Source organism: Saccopteryx leptura, chromosome 2, assembly GCF_036850995.1.
Source record: "Saccopteryx leptura isolate mSacLep1 chromosome 2, mSacLep1_pri_phased_curated, whole genome shotgun sequence".
Classification (NCBI taxonomy): Eukaryota; Metazoa; Chordata; class Mammalia; order Chiroptera; family Emballonuridae; genus Saccopteryx; species Saccopteryx leptura.
This window is the reverse complement of record NC_089504.1, coordinates 68813029-68840217: the sequence shown is the minus strand read 5'-3', so window position 1 is coordinate 68840217 and position 27189 is coordinate 68813029. Positions and strand designations below refer to the sequence as shown.

General features: G+C 34.9%; 1 protein-coding gene across 20 annotated transcripts in view; it reads left to right on the top strand.

Moving 5' to 3' along the window:
* The window catches only part of PTPRD (protein tyrosine phosphatase receptor type D), a 2469774-nt gene that overhangs the window by 1671480 nt on the left and 771105 nt on the right, over nt 1-27189 (top strand). For 19 of the 20 annotated variants that reach the window (XM_066368144.1, XM_066368143.1, XM_066368139.1 and 16 more), the window contains one exon: nt 1766-1931. The exons of the other annotated variant lie outside the window; for it this stretch is intronic. The gene's annotated coding sequence lies outside the window, so the exon portion shown is untranslated. The remainder of the gene's footprint in view (nt 1-1765; nt 1932-27189) is intronic. 20 annotated transcript variants of the gene reach the window in all.

Here is a 27189-nt window from a genome sequence, read left to right as displayed (position 1 = left end):
AGATAGTCACTTTCTATGCAGACATATTTAAAAAATAATAGACTCTTAACAGTCGCAATACATGGGGATGGATAAAGCATAAATTTCCAGACAAAACTGAGAAGGAAACAATTATCATTTATTGAAATGTATAGATGTATATTTAATATATATTAAATAAACATTTATTACAATGGTCTCGACATACAATGTTTTGAGTTTCGACTCTCCCAAAGCTCGTGCCAGCTTGCATAACCTTAAGTCTTTAAGTCGTAGGGTGAAGCTGCTCATGGGGATGAGAAAGTAGCAAGTGATTCTCCTGATAGGTTGGCTGAATTAATTACAGAGGGAGGCTACTGTGCTGAACAAGTGTTTAATGTTGACGAGACAGGCCTTTTTTGGAAGTGTATGTCTAACAGGACCTACACTGCCAAGGAGAAGAAGACAGCACCAGGCCATAAAGCTGGCAAGGAGAGACTGACTTTGCTTCTTGGGGGGAATGCTGCAGGTGACTTCAAACTCAAGCCTTTGTTGGTGTATCAGGCAGAGAATCCAAGGGCACTAATGGACATTTGGAAGGGTCAACTGCCTGTCTCCTGGAGGTATATCAAGAAGGCATGGATGACACTTCAGATTTTTGAGAACTGGTTTTCCAGCCATTTTGTGCCAGCAGTGAAGTACTACTGTGTTAGCAAAGCGTTACATTTTAAGGTGTTGCTAGTGCTGGACCATGCCCTGGTCACCCTGCCCACGTGAGTGATTTTAACCCTAATGTCAATGGTTTACCATGCACCTAATACCACTGCCCTTTTACAGCCCACCTTGCAATGAATGCCCCTTCCAGTGTGCAAGCCAACCACAGGAATAAATAAATAAAGAAATTTTTTTACACTCATTTTTTGTCATTTTTTTTATTATAGTACAGTGTACAGTACTGTATATTTATGTCCTTTTCCTTTTTTTGTGGCTTAGTTGTGTTTTTATGTTCTAGATTATGATTTTACAACTGTGTTAGGATAGGTAAGTGACTTAGGCTAGGGTGTGTTTTGACATACATCAAAATCCGGGTTATGAGACTGTCATAGGAATGAAACTGAACATTTAAACAACAACCACTGCATTGGCTCAATGACTTAAAATCTTGTGTTAAATGATACCTTTATTAAAGTTAGGTAGGACCCTGCAGATAAGACGTTTTTGTCTATGGAAGGTAGTTTAGGAATGAAGATGAATACCCTTGCTTGAATGTCTTTTATGAGAGCTTCTCTGTAGTGTAGTCATTGAGTATGTGACCTCCAGAGTCACACTAAGATCAAAACTTTCTTCTGCCACTTATTAGTTGTAATGTGAAGAATACTACATAACTATAATTTATAGTTTCAATATGGTGTTAATAACTCTTATGAATGCTGGAGGATTAAACAAATTAACACATGTAAAATACAAAAGCACTTAGAAGAATCTCTAAAACCTAGCAAGTAGCTAGCACAAACCCACTATTACTTTTTATTGTTATTGATATTACTATTATATGCTTAGCATACAAATTCTCTAGACTTCTCTGCTCTGCAGATGTGATTTGAGAAACATGGGGATAATAGTAACTGTTTTATAGAATTCTGTACTAACTAAATGAAATAATGTGTTTGAAGCTCTGGAATAAAACACTGACCCTGTAATTACAATCATGATGATGAGTTATGTTTCACACATAGTTGTTTTTTTGTTTGTTTGTTTTTTAAGTGCTATTATTTTTTTTACATTTTATTTATTCATTTTTTTAGAGAGAGGAGACACAGAGAGAGAAAGAGACAGAGAGAGGAAAGAGATAGAACAGAGGGAGGAGCAGGAAGCATCAACTCCCATATGTGCCTTGACCAGGCAAGCCTGGGGTTTCAAAACAGCGACCTCATCGTTCCAGGTCTATGCTTTTACCCACTGCACCACCACAGGTCAGGCCCATAGTTTTTAAGTTGTAGTTGCATGTTTAGTCCCTTGAAATTCTTCCTGATATTTTAGCTATATACTCCACTTTTCTAATGATGATATCTTAGAAGAAAGCACAAAAACACTAGAACCCTATAGCTCCACAGAGATTCTGCCCTAGGAACCTGCATGACTCCTCATACTCCCTCCTGCCCCGTGTGTCAGGAAGAAGAACCCTGGGTAGACTGGGAGAATATGCATCTATTATGGAGTTGGGGGGAAGGAATAAGATAGAAGAGTGTGGGTCCTGCTCTTAAGCATTGACAATGGTGGAAGCCTTAAAGAGCAAGAAGTCAGAAATATAAAAGTTTAAACATCAGAATTATACTGATACCTAAGCAAAGCCACACCAATTTAACTTTAATTGAATGGATTTGAAAAGCTAAACTGATAATCCCTTGAACATTTTCCATGTGTAGCTCTCTCATTCAGTATGTTTAATCCACTCTCCGAGATCACTATACAAGTGTTTCATTTTGTGCCATGGGACTTCTGATCTTACTTGATGAAGTACTCAGTCCCCTATAATTCTGTGAGAGCCACAAATGATGATAATTGCAATTTATGGAGTAACCTGGAATGAAGAACACAATATGCTGAGTCTGAAAGCTGAGGTAATTGTATTTTTACTTCAGATCAGCAAAAAAAATTTTTAAAAGGTAACATCATTTGAGCATTATTATTGCATTTACTCGATTATTATCAACTATAGTCATTAAGGAATCACTAAAGAAAAGATAAGAGCACTGAAAGTTGACTGAGAATCTGCATAGAAAAAAGGGAATAAACAATGTACAATTAGTAAAAAAAAATATGAAAGAGGCAAACAATGCTTAGTGTAGTGGAAACAATAATGAATTGGCACTGAAGAACTTTGAGGATGAGTAAAGCCACCTCTGAAGAATTGGATGACCTTGAACTTCTCCCTTCTCTTCTCAGGATCACTTTTTTCTGATATTCAATTTGAGAAACCAAATAGATTACTAGTCAGATATCTTTTGTTCTTAAAATTCTATAACTATAGAATATACAAGAAATTGGTATACTGTTATTTAAATAAATAGGACATGTATTATCTGAGACTGTTAGCAATGTGTTCTCTTTTTTAAAATGTCTCAAGCAGATTTGTTTCTCTGAAGGCTTCATTGTACTTGCTGCTTTGCCAAGACAAGAGAAAGCTCTTCTGTGGCATCCTGGAATCCTCTTCTCATTTCTCACACTTACCATAGTGGAACCCAGACATTAGCTTGCTTGTATCACAGCTATTATACACTCTTGCAGTTCAGAAATCTTGTCTAACTTACCTGTTTCCCCAGTGTTCAGTAAAGTGCCTGGCATTTAAAATAGAGTGATAGAATGAACAAAGGAATAAGTAAGTGAATAAATTAATGAATCAATAGGAAGAAAGTAAATAAAGAGACCCTGAGCACCAAAATCATTCAGTGCAATTCACCATGAAAACTTATCCTCAAGCTCCTATTTCACATGGCCCTAATAAGATCCTATCCCAAATAGTTTTTACAGCACTTGTTTTGGCTGACAGTAGGGGCATTCAGCAGTGGGCTTTAGTGACTTTAGAAATAAACATTTTAGACAAGAATGTGATGGTAACGGGGGATGGGGTGGGGGTGTGGGGAGGGGGCGAGGAAGGAGAGAGAGGGGTTGGGGGGAGGGGAGGGGTACAAAGAAAACCAGATAGAAGGTGACAGAAGACCATTTGACTTTGGGTGAGGAGTATGCAACATAATCAAATGTCAAAATAATCTGGAGATGTTTTCTCGGAACATATGTACCCTGATTTATCAATGTCACTGCATTAAAATTAATAAAAATAAGATTAAATTTTAAAAAGACAAGAAAAAAAGAGAAATAAACATTTTATAAACCCTATTACCACCAAACAGCCTTCACAAAACACCTACCTAAGTATGAGTGGAGTATATATAGAAACCAAAACTTCATCACCATCTCAGAGTTTGGCAAACTATGGTCTGTTGACCAAATCTGCTTGTCATCTATTATATAGAGCTGTGAGCTAAGAATGATTTGTACATTTTTAGCTGTTTTGGGGTATTTTTTCAAAAGAATAATAATATTTCATAGCACATGAAAATTATATGACTGTATATTTTCAATGTTCATAAATAAGTTTTATTGGAACATAGCCACAATCATTCACTTACTATTGTCTGGCTACTTTGATGTCCCAACAGCAGAAATGAGTACTTGTGACAGGTACTGTATGGCCTATGTAGGGGAGGAAATATACTGCTCACAAAAATTAGGAGATATTTCAAAATGAATAGGAAGTGATAAAATGTCTTCTCATTTTTATGAGCAGTATAATTTTTTTCCTCCCCTCTTGCAGGTTCTTGGTTGATGTCCCTGTTACAGGTTTAGACAAGATTGTCTAAACCTGTAGAGAGTTTTAATGAGTCTATTTGAGCCAAATTTACAACTTGACAAAAAGCAAAATCAGATGCTCAGGCAGATGACATTTTTGCATGACATTGTATACATTTGGAACTAAGGAGGGAATGTAACAAAGATTATATGAAGGTAGGAGAAAGTAAGATGAGGAAATCTGTATGACTGGGTTACAGGATAGTTAATAAGATCACTTGCTCTCTTGAGGGTGGTTACTCTTTGGAGGGGTCTGAAAAAGAGGCATTTCAAAACTATGTTAATTTAGAGGCACCAAAACAATGGATAGGATTTGCTTAGACAAAGGTAAACCTTTTATAGGCCTTTTATGTCAAAAAGGCATGTTTTGGGATGAAAAATTTTGCTCTCTTTTACTCACAAAGTCTAAAATATGTGATGTTTAGCCCGTTCCAAAAAAGTTTTTGCTAAACCTGTTCTATATTACTGTCAAAGTTCGTTTTGAACTATCAAAATTATTTCAGAAAGAATGTCTTATATTTAGGAAAACTGCTTCATCGTCAAAGGAGAAGTTTCACTACTTGCAAAAATTAGTTTTTTTTTTAATGGAAGTAGAGAGGGTGTGCTAAAGAGAACTACTCTTTAACAAATGAAAGTATTTTTCATGTTATTCTTATGAAATTTTATTCAAGAGCTATTTGGGGAAATTATTTTTTTTAAATAATGCATTTTCATTTAATTTGTATATGTTTAATCACATACTTATTTATTCATTCTACATTTTCTTTTAACCCAAAATTACTTACCAAGATTTTTCCATTCTAACTCAAGGTGAGGCCTGAATAATATCTACATAAGAACATCCAAACCAATAGAGAATTTTTTTAGTTTATTTGAGCCCAACTGGTGACATTAACAGTTTTATATCTTCCTTTATGCATTTGAAATTAAGAATGGATGTAAGGAAGAAAGACTGGAGAAAGCAAGGTGGGGATTGGATTACAGGATAGTTCTCCTGAAGGTAAATATTTCTTCCCAGGGGTATTACTTCAGGCATTGCAAAGACGTGTTAACATAGATGCTTGAGAACAATGAACAGGGCTGCTTTAAAACTTTTTTTTAATTAAATTTAACAGGGTGACATTGATTCATAATAGTACATAAGTTTCAGATAAACATTTCTATAGCATTTGAACTGTTGATTATGTTGTATATCCATCACCCGAAGTCAAATCATTTTCTGTCACCTTATATTTGTTCCTCTTTAAGCTCTTCTGCCCACTCTTCCCCCATGTCTCACACCCCCCTTCCCCTGGTAACCACTTCACTTTTATCTATGTCCATGAGTCTCAGCTTTATATCTCACCTATGTGTGAAATCATACAGTTTTTAGCTTTTTCTGATTTACTTATTTTACTCAGTATAATGTCCTCAAGGTCCATCCATGTTTTTGTAAATGGCACTATGTCATTATTTCTTATCGCTGAGTAGTATTTCATTGTAATATATGTACCACATCTTCTTCACCCAAACCTCTATCAAGGGATGCTTTGGTTGTTTCATGAAAGAAGTTATATGCCTAGGGTGAGATTACCCACCATGACCTGTACAGTTAGGAATTTATGATCAGATCACTATGTGAGGTTATTTTCCACAGAACCTGCTTGTTTGTTTATTTTATTTTGTTTTGTTTTGTTTTATGCACATGGATATATATATTTTAAAACTTTGTTTAGAGATAATTTGTAAAGTATCATTATGCTGTCCATAAAGTTAGCACAGTGAAGTGAAACAAACAAAACACTCTTGCCTAGGGAAATTAAGTGAGTAAAAGACTTCTCTTCAACACCTTTCCTCAAATAGTATCTGAGGGTAAAACATTAGGAAATAATACTGATTCAATTTTTAAAAATTACCTAACCCCACCAAATAAAAATTTTAGCAATTCATGAACTTTTTTTATATAGTTATTTCTAAATTTATTTGTGTAATTTTAATTTTTTTCTTAGAGTGTGATTCAAAAACTGAGAAAAAAATCACAAGCTTAATTAATAAAAATAATAATTTACTCAATGAGGACAAAATCACTTATCTGAAATGCATTCATATATTATTACATTGTAAAACTTTTGCCATCTTTATTTTTAAGAAAATGTTCCCACATGGGCTAGATTATCCATATCATGAATAGTCATGGTGGGACCGCTAATGTTTCAGCACAGAGTCAATGAGAGGGTGAGTTACTGTCTTTCTGTTTGATGGTAATTAGGCTCTGAGAGCAGATCGGGCCTACGTACTGGTGAATGCCAAATGGCTGAAGGCCACTTGTCTCTACACCCCTTTGCTGGCAGTTATCTTTGAATGATTTGGAAGAAGCCATGTTTCCAGCATGATTTTGATTCAGTGGTTCAAACTGGCCATTTTCTTCTGCTTGGATCATTGTACCTACCCAGACACTGCCTGTTGGTGGTCATAGTCTGGTAAATTTAGAAGGAAAAAAACATAGAGGTACAACATGAGTTCTTTGTTGCTTCTTACCTGGATGACAGGAAATACTCTATAAGACAATTTTTTTTTAAGATTGTCTTTAAAAAAACTATTCAAAATAGAGCAGCAGGTATGACCTAGGTATTTTTTAAATAAGTGCAGCGAGAACTCTAGCTGTGATCTTCATTAGTCTTATAGAAGTCCTGGCAAATATTTAAATATAAAAGGCAGTTCTATATGCTTGCCTTTGAAAACTGATCAGTAGAATTTTTGTCTTGACAGATGGCTAATTATTTATTATTTATGATAAGCAGTAAATCAAATCAACCTTAAAGAATTATGGTTTTGTTTTTGTATTTGTTTTTAAATATCATGCAAATATAATCTTAAATCTTGCTGGAATATCAAGAAATGTCAGGATTTAACACATTAATTACAAAGAATAGTGGCTTTAAAACAGTATGTATTGAAAATTCTGGAATAGCTGAAACAAGATTTGCTATAACTACAATCAAAGAATAATTTCCTCCCACATTAAAGATTTAAAGTAAAAGATATTCTCACTTACTTTACATTGGGGTTAATTATATTTTTATTTAGGAATAACTAAGTGGGGTAGCATGTATAAGTGACTGATGCATGTTGTCTCAAGTCTTTAGCTTCTCAAGTTGTTTGTGGATAATAACATGGTTTTAATGCTTCAGATTTCTTTTTAATCAGGTGTTACAAAAGATAATTCTCTCTTATATAGGTTTTTTTTTTATTTTGTAAATGTCAGTCATGACACTCTTGTGCAGACACTGGTTTTATCATCACTCCTCACTCTGCTGCCTCATTAATACATCAATAATACCCAGAGTCCCCTCCCATCCCCATTCTTGATTTTATGGAGGATGAGGATGCTAATCATATCTGTGCAGGTGTATTTTTGTAGAGCTGTCAGAAAAAGTTCTGCTCATTCAAGAGCATCTCTCTGTAAATAATATTCTACCTGTCTTTTTGAAAATCAGAAAAAAATATTTACCTAATAGTCTAAATTTTACCCAGCAGTTGAATTCTCAACCATCTTTTAAAGTTAGATTTTCTGAAAATTACTTTATTATTTCTGCAATGCCAGTTATCTGCTGAACATCATTATTGTTTATTTGTTGAAGCTCTTGTTCTTCTGCTCACTACTCTCCCTCTTCATTTACAGTGGTCAATGGGTTCAAATTTTTGTTAACTTCCTATATGCTCTATGATTAAAAAAAATATTATTTCTTCATTTTTTTTTATATACCCACGTATTATTAAAAATTCAAAAACAAAAATAACTTACTTTTATCTTAAGGAGACTATATTTATGTGAAAACAAATTAATGCATAGTAAATTCTTAATCAATCAAATAACTATGAAAGATTATATACATCATGCAAATGAGAATTTAGAAATTAAAGTTAGTGATGTAAAATGAGATTAGCAAATCCTTAAGATTAGGAACTACTCATTATCTCACTATGAGTTCACTACATATACTTCTATCTATGACAGTTTATTTACATGTAATGTTGAAAGAGGGATGGACTTGCTCAGAAATATCCTGGATGGAAGGACAGGAATATCCTCTTCATAATGTGGCTATTTTCCCAAGATGTATACCTTACCTATGAAGATGCAAATAATATCCATTTTTAATCAAATTTTTGCTTTGTTTCATACAAACAAATAAATGTTGTGATCATCTACTGAGCATTGTTCCATCTACCTGCTTATTTCAATAGAATGTCAAATTTTGTGGGTCATGTTATCTTGTCCCAGTGTAGAAGAAGAATTGTGGAGTTGGTGATCCCCAAAAGAAACAGTAGTGGTTGAAGTAAACCCAGTTACTTACACCACTGTGTCACTAGGAATCCATTTTCAGGTTCTTTTCAGAAATCAGTATATTCTTCCCCATGAATTTGGTGCCAAAATAGAAGAGCTACAGGGTTGCAGGCATATTTGGGAGCAGATGGTAATACTTACTGCTGTGTCCAAATAGGCTGTTGGGCATATTTATCTGATATGATTTTAGCCATGCTAAAAGCCAACCATCTTTCTTTATTCATCACTCGGGAACGAACACTTTGAAGTAAAGATAACCCTTTCTGTAGAGCCCACTTGCCTGTTAAAAATAAATAATATACATGCTGCATTTGTATGTCCCTTCATTTACAGTCATCAAAAAAAGGATATGTTTTATGGCTTTTTGAATATCTTATTTTAAAGTTATTTCTTTAAATCATTTGTATATAAATAATATAATTGCATATTAACATTATATACTAATTGAACACATTTTTCTTGAGTTGCTCAAAATACTTTGTCAAATGTACAGTGCATCCTAACCCTACAGTATCACTCCCTCCAACTCTAATTAATTTGCTTTGCAAAAACAATGAGTTTGATTCCAGCTGAAGATGTCACAGTGACTTATCTTTTCAATGAGGCGATAATTGGTATCTGGTTAATTCTATCCACAGAAATCATGGGCATAAAAAATAATCCTCACTTTCATTACACAGCAGGGACCTTCCAGTAGCACCTACAATGGTTCCTAGAATTGAATATTTCTGTTCTTAAAACCATAATTCACATCTGTGGAAAGGCATCCTCTAAGCCCATGATAGCAAACCTTTTTATAAAAACCGCCCACTTTTGCAGTGCTGGTCAACCTGGTCCCTCCCGCCCACTAGTGGGTGTTCCAGCTATCGTGGGTGGTAGCGGAGCAACCAAATGGCGCCTCGATTGGCCCACCATGAAAGCTGTGATACATTTACACAACGGAATACTTGGACATAAAAAAAGAGATCTAACCATTTGTGATTGCATGGATGGACCTGGAGAACATTATGCTAAATAAAATAAGCCAGTCAAAGAAAGACAAGTATCATATGATTCTACTCTTTTGTGGAATCTAATGGGCAAAACTAACAAACAAAACAGAAATAGACACAGAGATACAGAGAACAGACTCGCAGCTGTCAGGGGGATAGGAGTTGGGAGACTGGGTGATAAAGGTGAAGTGATTGAGCAAAAAAACCAAAACCAAAAACAACACAACTGCATAGAAACAGATAACAGTATGGTGATAACCAGAGGGTATTGGGGGGTTGGTGAGGAGAAGTATAAGAAGATAAGGAGGAGATAAATGGTGACAGAAGGAGACTTGACTTGGGGTGGTAAACACACAATACAATACATTGATGACGTGTTATAGAATTTTACATCTGAAAGCTATATAACTTTATTGACCAATGTCTGCCCAATAAATTCAATAAAAAAAATTAAAAGTTGGGTGCCAAAGAATTAAAAAATAGCAACAAAATTTCAGTTCTTAGAAATTTTCAGTTGCATTGTATAGTTTGGAGTGACAACAAAATGAGAGATGATTTCAATGATAAAAAAAAACAAAAAACAAATAGTCATTATCTGTTTATCCCCCAAATTTGTCCTCATCATAGCAACTCATCTTCAAATTGCATTTCTTTCTGTTTCTCTAAATATCAGCGTATTCTCACGTTTCTGATTTCAGTTCTTTTGCTTATGAATATATTTATTATTATTAGTGTCATTACCAAAGCCTTTTTAGTTATTATCTACATTTGTTATTATAATAATTCTGAATACTTACAGTATAATCATTAAAGTTATTAATGAAAATAATAATTATAATGATTATGTTTATGATTTCCCTATGATTTATATAAACTCTTGGCAAGTACATGGATCTTACATGTTATTAAATAAACTATAAATTGATATGACTATTTTGGAAATAATTTAAAACATATATTGTATAGTTAATTATTTGAACATCTTATTAGCTATTAATTCTACTCCTAGAGAAACTCTTAACAAATTTTCACCAGAAAGAAATACACAAACATGTTCATAGTATTATTTTCCATATTATTAACATGCTGAAAACAACTGAGATGTCTATAAACAGAATGATGGATGCACACATTGTTTTATGGTCATATCACAGAGAATTTATATAATAGTAAAAAACAAAATGTGGTTTTATAAAACAGTATGGCTAATTCTTAGAAACATAATTTAAAGTTGAAAATGTGAGAGAGAGAATACAGAGTAAAATAGTATTTTAATGAAAATTAAAAAACAAGAATGACATTGTGTGTGTGCATATTAACGTGATAAAACTATAAAAACCAATACAATGATAAACACAAAATAGTCTATGTACATATTTATTGAGGACAAGTGATGAAAGAAGTAAGAAACAGCATCAGTGTAAATAAAACCATGTTGATGATACCTTAGTTTTTTAATTAAGAGCTTGTTCATGATTATATTCTCATATACTTCATAATTTATAAAATATAAATAAAATAGCTATATTCTTTCCATACGTGTCAAAATATTACACACCTATGTGAAAGAACCTTGCATATCACTAGTCATGATTATATTGAATAAATGTTTATGGGCTGTATCTGTCTTAGTGTTTAGAAGTTATGTTAAAAAGGGAGACATTAACTTCTGTCTAGTTGGGCTTTTTGTTTTTGGAGGTAAGTAGCATAATTTGTGTCAAAGCCCATGTGACCATATGCAAAACAGGATAACAATGTATTCTTGAGTAACTTTCAAGCAGGCAGTAATTATTTGCTTAGAGCCATGATGGCGAATCTTTTTATAAAAACCGCCCACTTTTGCAGCACTGGTCAACCTGGTCCCTCCATTCATCTACTGATGTACACTCGAGCTGCTTCCAAATCTTGGCTATTATAAATAATGCAGCAATGAACATAGAGAGTGCGTATATTCTTTCAAAAAATATATTGCTATTGTTAAAATTCAACCAATTCTGTTCCTGGCTGGGTGGCTCAGTGGATGAAACATTGACCTGGTACACTGAAGTTGCATGTTTGATCCCCAAACAGGGCACATATGAGAAGCAACCAGTGGTATACAACTAGATGGAACAACTAAGTGGAACAATAAGTTGATGCTTCTCTCTCTTTCTTTCTCTATCTGTCTCTTCCCCTACCCCTCTTTCTTTTTCTCTCTCTCCCTTCTTCTCATTCTCTTTCTCGCTCTCAAATAAGTGGAAAACATTTTTTTAAATTTCAACCAATTCTGATAAATAAAAGCCATTGACCCCTAGGGATGATTCTATATACATAGTAGTATACCAGAAGCATCATTCAAGTTTGCACCATATGACTTTGCTTTCTTTCACCTAATATATGTCCAGAAAAATTCTTCCACTTAAGTATACATAGGTTGGTCTCATTTCATATAACTGAGATGTCCTATAATTTAGTCAATATAGGAAGGATGGGTAAATATTATTCATTGATAGAACTACTTTGAAAACAAGTCAGTGGTCTTATTTTTGAGTGATTTTTCAAAAATGTAGAATCCCTTTTGTATTGAAGTAGTTTAATTTTTAATTTCAGGTGATATAATTTAAAACTGATATTGTGTTTTGCCCTGGCCAGATAGCTCATTTGATTACAGCATTGTCCCAAATTGCAGAGGTTGCTGGTTTGACCCCTGGTCAGGGTACATACAGGAACAGATCAATGTCCCTGTCCCTTTCTCTCTAAAAATCAATTAAAATTTTTTTTAATCAAATTGTGTTTTAAAACAGCAACAAACTATATTTTTGCTGTAATTAACTGTGTAATATAAACCTATTTTATCATGGTTTAAAAGTTTTGCATATTTGCTTTATCTTACGCTTTTTTTATACTAAAGTTGTAAGATTTTGTTTATGAAAACAACTATTATGTGGTGACTTGGCCATATTGTTAATTATTTAAGATTTTTTTAGTTTTTATTAAAACATACACATATCCTATATGTATATTAAAGCCCAAACAATGTTCCAATAAATATCCTACTGTGCCTTAATGCCTACAAGACAATACAGCTCTAAATTAGACACCTAGAAGTAAAATGTCCAGGTCAAATTGCACATGCATTTCAATGTTAATAGTTATAGTTCATTGTCCCTTCAAAAGGCTAGAACTATGAAGGGTCAAACATTTTACCCTTCTTGTAGCAAGCTATTAATTTTTACCCTGCCACAATTTCATAGATGCTGGCAGAAGATACAGCACTCCTGAGTTAGAGACAAAGGACTTTATTACTCACATCAATAGCAATAACTGGAGGATCAGTCAGTTTTTTGTGTGTAGAATTCCCAGGTCCAAATACTCACAGAGCTATGGAAAGTAGGCCAGGCTACACCTGTACATATAGTGGGTTATGAGACAGAAACCTTGAGCTTAGAGAACTGGACTCTTAATGATGATGAGTAACCATGCCTGTCTATCATCGAGAGGGAGATATTACCTTTATTATATTTGATTATAAACCAGAAAAGCATTCATCTTTAGGGAGATACTATATCATTATTATTTTTTTTTTTTGTATTTTTCCAAAGCTGGAAACAGGGAGAAACAGTCAGACAGACCGCTGCATGCGCCCCACCGGGATCCACCCGGCATGCCCACCAGGGGGCGACGCTCTGCCCACCAGGGGGCAATGCTCTGCCCCTCCGGAGCCACTCTAGCGCCTGGGGCAGAGGCTAAGGAGCCATCCCCAGCGCCCGGGCCATCTTTGCTCCAATGGAGCCTCGCTGCGGGAGGGGAAGAGAGAGACAGAGAGGAAGGAGAGGGGGAGGGGTGGAGAAGCAGATGGGCGCTTCTTCTGTGTGCCCTGGCTGGGAATCGAACCCTGGACCCCTTGCACACCCGGCCAACGCTCTACCACTGAGCCAACCGGCCAGGGCTATATCATTATTTTTTTAAGTTTTTGTGCTACAGAAATATTCTTGAAAAGATTGTAACATAATCAGGGCCTCAGTTCACATAACCCACTACGTGTGCAGGTGTCACAGGAGACCTACAAAGAATTCTTTTCAGCCATTTTCTTCAGGGAGGATTTGCACTTGCTTCCATCAGGAACCATGGTGTGCTACTAACCATGGTGTGATACTTTCCAGGGTAACTCAGGAGTGTAAGGTTCAGTCCCCCCAAAATCTTGCTGCTGGCTCCAATCTGAAGCTCCTACTTCTAGTGATGGCACTGTATTTCCTTTTGGCACAAACAAATTGTCTCGTGCTTAACCACTATGGCAGGAATCAAAAAGTATTATACCTGTTTTCTGCAAGTCATATAATGTATCTTTTATGTGTAGATGTGTAGGTATCACATATTCAGACAATTATTTCCCTTATTTATGCTAACCAAAGATTGCCGTATATTCTGATGTTTCAACAGAAGGAAGAAATCTCTATTTTGATGGGAAAATACCCAATTTTCTATCTTTTTTTTTTTTTTAACATTTTGGTACCTTTACTAGGTGTCAGCCTTCTTATTAAAATATCCAATTTTCAAATGTTGGTGCTGTGATTCAAGTTGATTGATAATATTTTCAGCAGTGTGAAATGCAGCAGAGAAACTGTAGGGGTAAGAAATGAGCATAACTTTGAAATGAGGGGCTCACTGCTGACATGCCCTCCTATATACAGTGTGTCCGTAAAGTCATGGTGCACTTTTGACCAGTCACAGGAAAGCAACAAAAGACAATAGAAATGTGAAATCTGCACCAAATAAAAGGAAAACTCTCCCAGTTTCATACCTATTCAGTGCAGTTCGATGCAGGCTCATGCACAGATTTTTTAGGGCTCCTTAGGTAGCTATCCCGTATAGCCTCTACAGACTCGTCACTGACTGATGGTCTACCAGAACAGGGTTTCTCCACCAAACTGCAGGTTTCCTTCAACTGCTTATCCCACCAAGTAATGTTATTCCTACATGGTGGCGCTTCACTTCATTATAAACACGCCGATATTCACGTTGCACTTTGGTCATGGATTTGAATTTAGCAAGCCACAAAACACACTGAAGTTTCCTCTGTACCGTCCACATCTCGCCTGGCATGGCTGTGGGCTGCTCCGCTGTATACACTGTGTTACGTCATCATCTGCGCATGCGCACATGCTGCCACATCATCCTACAGAAACTGGGAGGGTTTTCCTTTTATTTGGTGCAGATTTCACATTTCTATCATCTTTTGTTGCTTTCCTGTGACCAGTCAAAAGTGCACCATGACTTTACGGACACACTGTATTATAATGGTGCCTTTCACAGAGCTTCTGTAGCATTTTACTTACTTTTTCTACTTTAGCACATCATATTGATTCATGATTTATTTTTTACCAGTTTAGATAAAATATATTTGTTGTCCTAAGGGATTTAGACAGAAACATTTGGGGTTAATCTTTTGTTCTAAACAAAAATATTTTATATCTTCATATGAAAAGGTAACATTAATATATTATCTATTTCTCTGCAAGTTAATATCTAATATCACAGAATTATAAAAAGGTGTCACGATACACACAAATTTCTAATTAGTGTAGCAACTATATTTGGGAAATAATTTTCAACACTTTGATTTTAATCATAATGTCACATTCCATAGTTAAGGGAGTCCACAGTTGTCTCTTGGTGAGTTGTAAAGACTTTTCATAGCAGGAAGTCAGATAGAGGAGGGTCCCAGAACCTTCTGTGTGTCCTCACTAGACATGCTTTTTACCACAAAGAGTTCCAGGAAACCTCAGTCCTTGCTCTGACCAGATATATTTTTATATTATAACACAGTGTATAACTTTATAGACCATATTGGGGAGAACTCACATCTTAAAAAGAGAAATACAATTGATTTTTGTATTTTTAACTTGTATTTTGTAACCATAAACTTACTTCAAGTATATAGTTTTTTGTGTATATATAGATTTCTTCAGATTTTCTATATAGACCATCGTGTTGTCTAGGATTGAAGACCATTTTATTTATTCCAATCTGGATGCCTTTTTTCTCCCCTTTATTCTCACAAAGATAAGACTTTCAGTATTATTTGATTAGAAGTGATAAGAACAGACATCCTTGCCTGGTTTCTGATCTTAGGAAGAAAGCCTTCAGTCTTAGAACATTAAATGTGAAGTTAAGTGTAGGCTTTTTTGTAATACCATCTATTAACAAAGACAATTAGTATATGCTTTCTTTGAGGCAGCTTTTGTACTATGAATGGATGTTGATAACAATTGCTGGTTGATTTTCAAATGTTGAACTATTCTTGCATTCTTGAGAAAAATTGCCATTTTTGTCATGATATACCACTTTCATGCATTGCTGGATTTCATTTGCACTTATTTTGCATCTATGATTGTTAGGGATATTGGTTTATAATTTTATTTTCCTATCATGCCTTTGTCTGTTTTGGTATCAGCATAATGCTAGCCTCATAAAATGAGTTTAGAAGTATTTCCTACTATTCAATGTTTTGGAAGAACTTGTGTGTAATTGTTTTTGTTGTGGTGGTCAAATATTTGATTGAATATAATAAGAAAGCCATCTAGGCTGGAGAATTTCTTTTTTTGGAAGCTTTTAACTTATAATTCAATTCATTTCATTGACATAGGACTATTCAGGTTATTTCCTCTTTAGTGAGCTGTGCTATTTTGTGTCTGATAAAGAATGAGTCCATTTCATTTAAGTTGTTGAATTTATGGTCATTAAATAGACCTTAATGTTCCTCTTATTTTTTAAAAATGTCTGGAGAGTCAGATATTATATCATTCTCCTTTTAATTCTTGATCTTATGTTTTCTTTCTTTTTTCTTTTTTTTTAACCTCCTTAGTTTAAAATTTTTTTTATAGAACTGTTGTTTGGTTTCATTGGTATCTATATTGTTTTTCATGCTATTTATGATGTTTCTTTTTATGTATTTTTTATTTCCATACTTTTGCTTGCTCCTCTCTTTCTAGATTCTTAATATGGAAGCTAAGCTTAGATAATTGACTTGATACTGTCTTCTTTTCTAATACAATCATTTAAATAATGATTATAATTTATAATCATTCTAATAATCATTTAAATACATCTATACATTTTCCTCTACATCTTTATTTCAAAAGTTTTATATGCTGTGTTTTCATTTTTATTTAATTCAAAATGTTTTTTTTATTTTCCTTGGGACTCTATTTTACTCATGAGTTACTTGGAAATGTGTTGTTCCATTTCTAACTGGAGAATTTTCTAGATTTTTTTAAATGTATGTATTGATTCCTACTTTCATATTTTATGGAAAGAGATTCTTTACATAATTTTTATTGTTACATTTTAAAGATCATTTTACAGTCCAGTATATAGTCCATCATGGTGAATATTTTTTGTACACTTGAAAGTAATAGATATTCTTCTATTATTGGGTAGAGTGTTCTACAAATACCAATTAGGTCATGTTGCTTGATAGTTTTATTCAGATCTCTTGAATACTTACTCATTTTCTGTATGCTTGTTCTATCAATTATTGAGCATAGTATTGAAGTTTTCAACTACAATTGCAGATTTGTTGAATTCTAATTCCAGTTCTGTTAGTTTTAGCTTCATGCATTTTGATGCACTGTTCTAAGGCACATACACATTCAGAATTGTTATGCCTTTTTGGTACTTTGACCCATTTATCACTATGCAATCTCTATCTTTATCCATGTTGTAAAGCCCACTTTACTTGATAATAAAATAGCTACTTTAATTCTTGATTGGTGTTTGCAGAATATACCATTTTCTGCATTTTTATTTCAAACCTAATTATGTCTTTTTGTTTAAAGTAAGTTTTTTTTCAATAACATATAGTAGAGCCTTGTTTTCCATCCAATCTGAAAGTTTCTATATCTTAATTGGTATGTTTAGAACATTTATTTTTGATAACATAATTGATATGGTCATCATTAACAATAATTTTTTTTCTTTCTAAATTCTAAAGTACTAACCATATTTATATTTAAAGCACATCATATATAATATGAACTCAATAGATGTCTATTAAGTTTATATTTCCTTTAAATCAACTGTCTTTCTGACTCTACTGTCAGATCCATTGTCTTTTTCACTTACTTATGGATTTGTTCTAAATATACTATCTAACATTTTCAAATCATAACTTTTGTCATATAAATTTTAAGTGAACAGAATAGCTATTACACTTAATTTGTAAATTACATTTTATTATGAATATATTTCACATGCGTGCCCTTGCAGGATAAGAGCACTATCATAGCTGCTGAATACATCAATCAGTTGCTATTAGACTACTTATCATCTGCTTAATACATGTTGTACTTTTAATAATAATGATATGAGTCCACTGAAACAGAAGAAGAAAAAGGAATAAATTTCTAAGTGCCTTGCTGCAGAAATCAGTAGCAGCATATGGTCATGAATAAAGTATCACTATTTTAATATCTGTGTTGGCTTTAGTTCCCAGTAGTATTATCTGTAGAAAGACCTTTGCCTCACAAAAGAGAATACTGTTAGCATTTGAAAAAGGTGCATTATTTCTGGGAAGTAGGAGAACATGATAGTGGTTTAACATTAGCATGTTTATAACAATAGTGAGCCTAGTGCTTTGTTTCCATCGAAAACACTATTAACCTTCCCCATGGCAAATAAAAGTTGAATATAAGAGTGAATGTTCTAAAGAGGCATTACTTTCTAACTGGAGGAGAATCCCAAAGGTAACAGAGCAAAAAAGGTTGCAGAGATACTAAGTAACCAGTGTATAATACTGGCAGATAGAAGGTGGCATTAGAGAGATAAGAAGGAAAAAAGAATATTTTAATTTAGAGTTTTCAGTATATCTCATTCCCACACTCCACACAAAACCCAATTATTTTTAAATACAATGGTAAATAATACCTAGACAAATCCCGAAACTAAGCAATATCCAATTTGCCCTAAACCTAAAAGAGAGCTCAGTTTTTCTGTGGATTACAGACTACTCCATTGATTTGTTCTATTACATTTTGTTTCATATTTTTGTGACTGGAAATTTATGCAAATTTAGTATTCATTACAGGTGGATGTATATTTGAGTCATTTACTATTTATTCCAAAAATATTTGTGTGTTAGTCACTGTCCTAGGTGCTGAATAGGACTATTGCCATTAAAATCAGTTTTGAGAGTTGATTCTGGAGATGAGAACCATTTTTTAATTATGGTAAGACAGGTGTCTATATTGGAGCTACCAAGAATTCCTACAAGCCTATTGAAGTCTTTAAAACATTTACATGGGCCCTGGCTGGTTGGCTCAGTGGTAGAGCGTCAGCTGGCATTTGGACATCCAAGGTTCAATGTCTGGTCAAGGTCACACAGGAGAAGTGACCATCTGCTTCTCCACCCTTTCCTCCTCCCCCTCTCATTCCCTCCTGCAGCCATGGCTCGATTAGTTTAAGCACATCAGCCCCAGGTGCTGAGGATGGCTCTCTGGAGCCTCCTCCTCAGGTGCTAAAAATAGCTCAGTTGAGAGCATGGCCCCAGAGAAAGAGGGGGTTTTGCCTGGTGGATCCCTGTCAGGGTGCATGCAGGAGTATGTTTCTTTATCTCCCCTCCTCTCAATTGAAAAAGAAGAAAAAAAAACATTTGCAAAAAAATATATATATATTAATAAATAAGATTTTAATAAGAATCAGAATCATACTGTGATTGGAGATCAATTAGAAATGTAGACCTCCAAGAACAAAGTCAATATTAATATGAAAAAAATTTCACTTCTCAGAATTGTCAGTGGAATAAAATATAATCAAAAACTCATTAGGAATTATTTTAACTGTGCAGCAACTCAACTGGGAAGGATTCATTTTGAAATTAGTGATGTTTTGATTAATGATGTGGTCTTTGTTCAAGAGTCATCATTAGTATTACACTGCATTGAAGGATAAAAATATTTTTCAGGTTTGTATTAAAGTGCCAGCAGCCAACTACTAATGTTTTATCTGAAGATGCTGCCTCTCAACCAAAATACAGACCTACAGAATCACCATTACCACCTAAGCAACATCAGCACCTTCACTACTTAACTCAAGGAAGTATTGCAATGATTATAAATATGTATTAATATTTATGAAGCCACCACCCATGTAGTTAAGTCTCAGAATAATGTTCTGATTAAAAACACACAGCTCACAATAAAGAAACAATTCAAAATGAACATTTCTTTGAAATTTTGAGACAGTGAAAAGAATAAACATATCATAGCATCACTACTTTATTTTTCTGCCACTGTTCTCACATAATGTAATATAATATATATTATAGGTATCCTATCATTTCTCACTTTGGAACCTTTCATAAAACTATTTTTTGAAGCTTTTGCAAGCATGCCCAACTTATCCTCCTGACTTGACCCTTTGTACTTACTCCATATTATAAAATCTCAAAATCATCAGTAAGGCAAGGTGGGAGAGGAAAATGTAAGTAGGCAAAAGCAGGATTCCATTTAAAAGAAAAGGAAGGGAAATTTTAAGAATCTTAATAGAATAGTAATTTTAATTTTGCTACATAGGTTTCCAGGCCTTTGCATAGGAAGAGTTAGTAGAGTATTAGCTTTATGGAGCATTTATTCTAACTCATAAATGAAAAACTTTAGTTATAAAGTTTAAATGGTCTGGCCTTGGTCAAATAGTAATGTTCAAGGTGCATCTGGGAAGCAGTAGTCCCAGCTGCATACTCATTATCTGAGCACTGTGACCATCATGTCTATAATAAAAGTCAGCAAATTGTAGCTCTTGGGCCAAATCTGGCTCACTACCAGTTTTTGATAATAAAGTTGTATTGGAACATTTTCACACTCATTTGTTTACCTATGGTCTTGTGACTGTTTTTACACAAGAGTAGAGTTGACCCTTGGCCGGTTGGCTCAGCGGTAGAGCGTCGGCCTGGCATGCGGGGGACCCGGGTTCGATTCCCGGCTAGGGCACATGGGAGAAGCGCCCATTTGCTTCTCCACCCCCCCTCTTCCTCTCTGTCTCTCTCTTCCCCTCCCGCAGCCAAGGCTCCATTGGAGCAAAGATGGCCCGGGCGCTGGGGATGGCTCCTTGGCCTCTGCCCCAGGCGCTAGAGTGGCTCTGGTCGCGGCAGAGCGATGCCCCAGAGGGGCAGAGCATCGCTTCCTGGTGGGCAGAGCGTGGCCCCTGGTGGGCGTGCCAGGTGGATCCTGGTCGGGCGCATGCGGGAGTCTGTCTGACTGTCTCTCCTCGTTTCCAGCTTCAGAAAAATACAAAAAAAAAAAAAAAAAAGAGTAGAGTTGACTAGTTGCAAGAGCCTGCAACCTCACGAAATCTGAAAGGTTTATTATCTGACCATTTACAAAAGACCTCTTTTCAAAAGTATGATACTTATAAACTTGTTGAGGTCCTTCAATAGAAGGATAGTTCTTACCCAACATCCCTTCCTCGTAAGAACATAGCCATATTACAGGGTTATGTCATCTTCTCTTGTAAGTCAAAAATGATCTGAGAAAGGCCTGACCTTTACTAAAGGGTAAAAATAAAAGTAATATAAAATGAAAACCCCTAGAGGTATCTTCAAAATAACTCACATTCATTGAGTAATTATCATTTTCCTGGCACTGTAATAAATATTTTACAATATTAACTCCTTTAATCATTATACCAAACATATTATCTATTATAAACTCATAACAGTTGAGAAAATTGAGACTAAAAAGGTCAAGTAACTTACTTAAAGCAACACAGCTCTAAAGTGGCAGTCAGGTTTCAAATACAGACATAGTCTCCAGAGCCCTCAGGCCTAAGTTCGAAGTGAGTTTGCGTCCCAACAAATAGTACGAAAAACTTTTTTTGCAACCACAGTGAGCAAAGAAAAGCTGCATTTGGATAACTAAGGCTGATTTGGGGTAATCTGTAATAATGTTTGTCAAATGTGAAGATCCTTTAAAGCATTTGTTGAACGTGTATTTTTTGACTATGTGTTGCATGCCCTGACACAATTTTATTAAGTGGTGTTAGTCCCTCCCGTGACAGCACTTACAATTTAGCTGGAATTTCCTTTCTAGAAGGTTCAGGGGAAGTGTGAGGTCACAAGACTCAAGAGTTAAAGGCTCTTGTGGAAATAAGGTTATTACAATTTTTTTTGACATCAGATGTCTGTGCTGAGTGAAGAGCAGGCCTATTAGTAAAATGAAAGGATACTGGTTTTAGAGCCAGAAAATAATAATTATTAGTTTTCAGCTTGACTTTGGAGAAATCACTGCTAACTTCCTGAACCTCAATTTTTTTTATAGTTTAGAATATTTACTTCCTATAATTTTCCATTAGGATTAAGTGAAATTATACATGTGAATATATATATATATATATATGATTATATATGTAGTGTAATATCAGCAACTTAGCTGGTACTCAGTTAAAATTCTCTTATATTTTCCTTGAAAATATTTATTGATAATTTTTCATATTTCAGTCCTGTCTCTGAGTCTCTGAGTTCCTCCTTGAAATGCCGTGCACATTTCTTTATAAGAAGACATTTCATCTTAGGCACTCATGGTTACAGTGGCTGCATTCAGGAACCTATCACAGCTATCCTCATTTTGGATTTATCTATAGATCATTGGAAAATGATCAAGCATGGATCATATATATATATATATGTTTAATATTTGTGATTTATCTTCTTCTTAATGCACGTTATATTTCTGACTATGGCAATGCAAACATTTCAGGGTCAAGGACCAAAACTCTGCCTTGGTAACTCATTAGGGCACTTTGTGGATATTTTGTACATTTGTAGCAATGAAATATTTTACAATCTTTCAATTGAAAGGAACAGGGACTCACAACATTCGCCTTAAATAATGGATATTTATTAGAAGACTACAATGGAGAAATGAAATCCAGGAGCAGCTGCATAGCCAACTCAGAGATAATGAAAGTCTGGGTTTTTGCTTTTCTAGAAATTTGCAGCTCTGATGCAATTAGGAAAAAAATGAGCTTGTCATTCTCTCTATATATCACTTCAGCCACAGTGACTGCATTTCATTATTTCTTTTCTCTTTTATGCATTATGTTGTCTGTTTATTCGGAGATTTAGCTGCCTCATGGCTCCTCCATACCACCTTTCCTCTGTATCTCTCTTTGCTTCTGCTTCCTGCAGTCAACCTTTTTAGTTTCACTGGTTCATATTCTCCAGAGAATGTTTGTCACTGACCTAATTGGGCAAAGGTTTTGCTTAAAGCCACATCGGATGCTGTTCATCAGCTTACAAATTGTCAACCTTGGGATAAGTGCCCATCTTAGTCATTTCAGCTGTGACCAAGGGGATGGAGTTCTGAAATCCAGAATTTCTCCACTTGTATATTCTAAGAAAAGTCATTTCATAGCAGGGTTAGGGGGTAAACATAGAAGAACTGTGGCTTAAATACAGGATGCCCTTGCAAAAGCAGCTAAGGATTTAGTATGCATTCTGGGGCTTGTAATGACTTATAAAGGTCATAATAATCTAGTGGGGAAAACAAAGACAAATCATATACAAAGAGTGACATGTGAGAACAACATCAGTCTTTCAGCCCTAGACTTTTTGAGAGAAACAACTGTTTATTTTTCTAATAATGAGCCCAGGATGTGGCACTTAAATGAGTATCAGTATATGTTTATTGAATGGGTAATAAACAGCATGAATTCTGGATGAAACTGAACATTTTGATGTTAAAGCCACCATCATTTAATTTTTATTTTCTATTATTCTTAATGTATGGCATGAGCCAGCAAAAAAGTTTAATGTTCCATGCCCACCGATTCAGAATATTTTTTTTATAAATAGTACCTCTTAAGTGGACAGTGTGCATTCTCTAGCTCACTTGGTGCCATTCTGGAAGTCATCCTGATTTAAAAAAACCTTAAGTCCCAGTTATGTCAGTCAGTTAACCTTCCACATTATTACCTTGACAATGTATTTGATTTCTTATATAACAGCACACTACCATGAGTTGTCTTCATTTGTATTTGCTTTTGTAAGACTGGCCCAAACTATTTCCACTGATCTATAAAAACAAACCCAAAAGCATCTTCTAAAAATTGAGCAGCCTGATGTTGAAATCAACTAACTGACAATCTTCGCTGGGGGCAATTTTGGCCTCAAGTTTAAACAAGTATAGGACTTGGGAAAGTGTTGTAGCCCGCAATATATGAACAATTTAAAACTTTTGTATATTGTATCGTATGACGATGAAGGACAGAGAGGCATCTGACCTTAAATTCCCATTTATGGCAATGAAGCAGCAAACAGACAATTAAGGAGAAAAATCTGAAGGCCAAATGTCAAAAATGAGAGTGTTAACCCTGAGTTGTGACATTTTAAAAATGTCCTTGGCTCACACTGAAGTACAAGTGCTAATGTGGCCATTTGTCTATTTATAAGGAGAAAAAAGCCCTGAGATTTCTAAAATGTTTAGAAATGAATCTTATTCTTTCTGGAAAATACCAACAAGCTGTTATTTCCAACCTAAGGGTCACAAGTAGACGTGTCCATTAGTACCCATCAAAGCTTACACGTGCACAGTGCATGCCCCAAAGCAAGAATTAGCACACTACATTTTTGCCTCGGCTGATACTAAAATTTTCTCTGAGACATAGGACATAATCATTATAAAATATTTGCACAAAGTGGCAAGAGTAGAATATTTATGTAATTTTAAAATAATTTGAAAGATAATATGTGCACGTTTCCTTTTTCTTCTCAGTCTTAGCAGCACAATGCCATCACAAATAAGAGAAAGTCCCTTTAAACTAAGTATAGATAAAAAAAAAATCACTATCAATATACTTCTCAGGCTTAAAAACAGCCACAAATTTTTGTTTTCTAATTAAATAACTATAAGATTACTGAATCACACACTTTAATCAATGTCCATTTCTGTGCTTGGTTATGCAGTAGAAATGAGAGAAACTGCCTGACCTGTGGTGGCGTAGTGGATGGAGCCTTGACTTGAAATGCTGAGGTCACCGGTTCAAAACCTTGGGCTTGCCTGGTCAAGGCACATATGGGAGTTGATGCTTCCTGCTCCTAACCCCGTCTTCTCCCTCTATAAATGAACAAATAAAAATTAAAAAAAAAAGAAATGAGAGAAACTTTAAAAAATAATCTTTCAGAGAAAATATATTATCCTCTCCTTGATGTGCTAGAAATCTTTGGTTAAACATATCCTCTATCCTATAATCTTTAAAAATTATGTGCCCTGGCCAGATAGTTTGATTGGTTGGAGGATCATCCTGAAGCACAGAGGTTGCCAGTTTGATCCCTGGTTAGGGCACATATGAAAAAGATCTGTAGTCCTCTCTCTCTTTCTCTTCCTCTCTCACAAAAAAAAAATAAAAATAAAAAAAATATATATATATATATACACACAAAATATGTAAGATAGTGGCTAAGAAACACATAAACTTTAGACAAAGTACAATATTGATATTCCGATAGATATTTTTGAATGGCTCTTTTGATGAGTGATGAAAAAAAAACAATCCTTGAGCTATGATGCTATCTACTTTTCTTCTTTCATGAAGTGGCCTACTTCAAAACCTTGCCCAAGTTTTGTTATAGGTGTGGCATTTGCACTACTATTATTAGGGACAAACGCTGAAGCATTGCCTCTGTTTAAAAATAACACTCTCAGGTCCTGCTCATTTGTAGTCCTTGAAACTCTCTAGACACTATACACATTGAATTTAGCTCCCAGCAATGTGTGTCAATGGGAACATTTTCTTTAAATTGCTTTTTCAAAGAAATTTAAAATTTAGTATGTAAACACCTAACCCAAAGAAGCATAGAGCTTTGTGATTAAGTGGAAATTTCTGGAAACAGACTGCAGGAGTCTAATGTCAACTCTACTGCTGAGAGATATGTAACATTGGGAAGTCACCTAACACCATTTTCACCTTATTTTTACCAGTTTTCCAAAAGGGGATTATAAAATGATGGTATATCCCTTATAGAGTTGTAAAGTGCCTACGCAAATAAAGCATTTCAAAATATCAGTTTGTACAGTAGCATGCTGTCTCTACAATGAAATTATTATTCTCCTGTAGCTTTTCTTAACTTTACTGGGCATAAATTCACATTATTTTGTGTGTATTTCAAAGGATTTTTAAAACCTATTCTGGACTAGAGTGGTGACATGGCAGATTGGGGAGGAAAATATGAACTTCAGACTCAAAAAGATTTAGAATAATTCTGTCATTCATGATTTATACTTGTGTGAATTTGGACAAGATAGTGCAATTCCCTTGACATCATTCCTATTCTTTAATGTAGGAGTCATGAATTGAGAAATAAGTGATATAATGTATTCAGAGGTCTAGCCCCATAACAGATGCTCAATAGATGATAACTACAAATTGTGATTCAACCAAGTCAGATTCAACCCAGAATTTTACAAGCCTCTTTGACGTAAAGTACCACTAGTTCAGAATTTAGAGTTTTCAGGAAGACTTTGATCATTTAACATTGCATTGGTAGTGTGATCTAGCACAGTAATTACACTTAAATATTCAACTTCAGTAGACACTAAGGGTGCCCTTACTTCAGGAATACATTATTACCACTGTACTTATCTGATAAACTAATGAACTGGATGATATCCCAGCTCCCCCGTTTGTTTGTCTCTAACTGCAGCATATGTGCTGAATGTCGCTGTGAGGTGATCTGATACTCCCTGAACAGCATATGTGAAGCTCCAGGTCCAGGTTTCCTCACTGAAGTGTTTCTCGCAGCTGTCTACAGCTGCCTGCCAGAGGCTATGTCCATTCCCAGGGAAGAACAGGCCAATCACTGGCTGATGCAAGGATTCAGAAGCCTTGTTTCTGCTCCAATTTGGGTCAACTGTGAAGGACTGTCCTAGCTGCAGAGCTTATCGTAGGAACAGCAAAGCCCCCTATTGTACCAGAGCACAGACAACCCAGTTTGCCTTCCACATCTTCTTGTTGGTCTATCTCCTGAGAATCCTCTGTAACAAATCGCCTGAGCACAACTCTGACCAGAGGTTGCTTCCAGAGAACATCATCGAAGGCCTCCCCTAGTATGTAAAGTTCTAAAGTAGTGAAACATGAACTAAATATGTCATCCTCATCTGTCAGGCACAGCAGGCAATGGCTGAATTCAAAGGGCAGCTGCTAGATGTATTACAGAATTGTACACCTATAACCTATATAATTTTATTAACTAATACCACTCCAATAAATTCAATAAATAAAAACAAAACAAAAAAGCTCTCAAAGTAGCACTGCTTTAAGAGCTTGGTCAGCCCTTTGGAAGCCACCACCTGTATCACAGCAAACAAATAAAGCACACCCGTAGGCAACACTTATTATTTACTGTAGAATTTTGGGGAAAATGTTATAAATTTGCTTTGAAAATGATTTAGTTATGTGTAATTAATATAATTTTTGATTGGCCATGATTATTTTCACATTAGACTTCAAAATCCCAGCAAAGTGAGAAAAGTT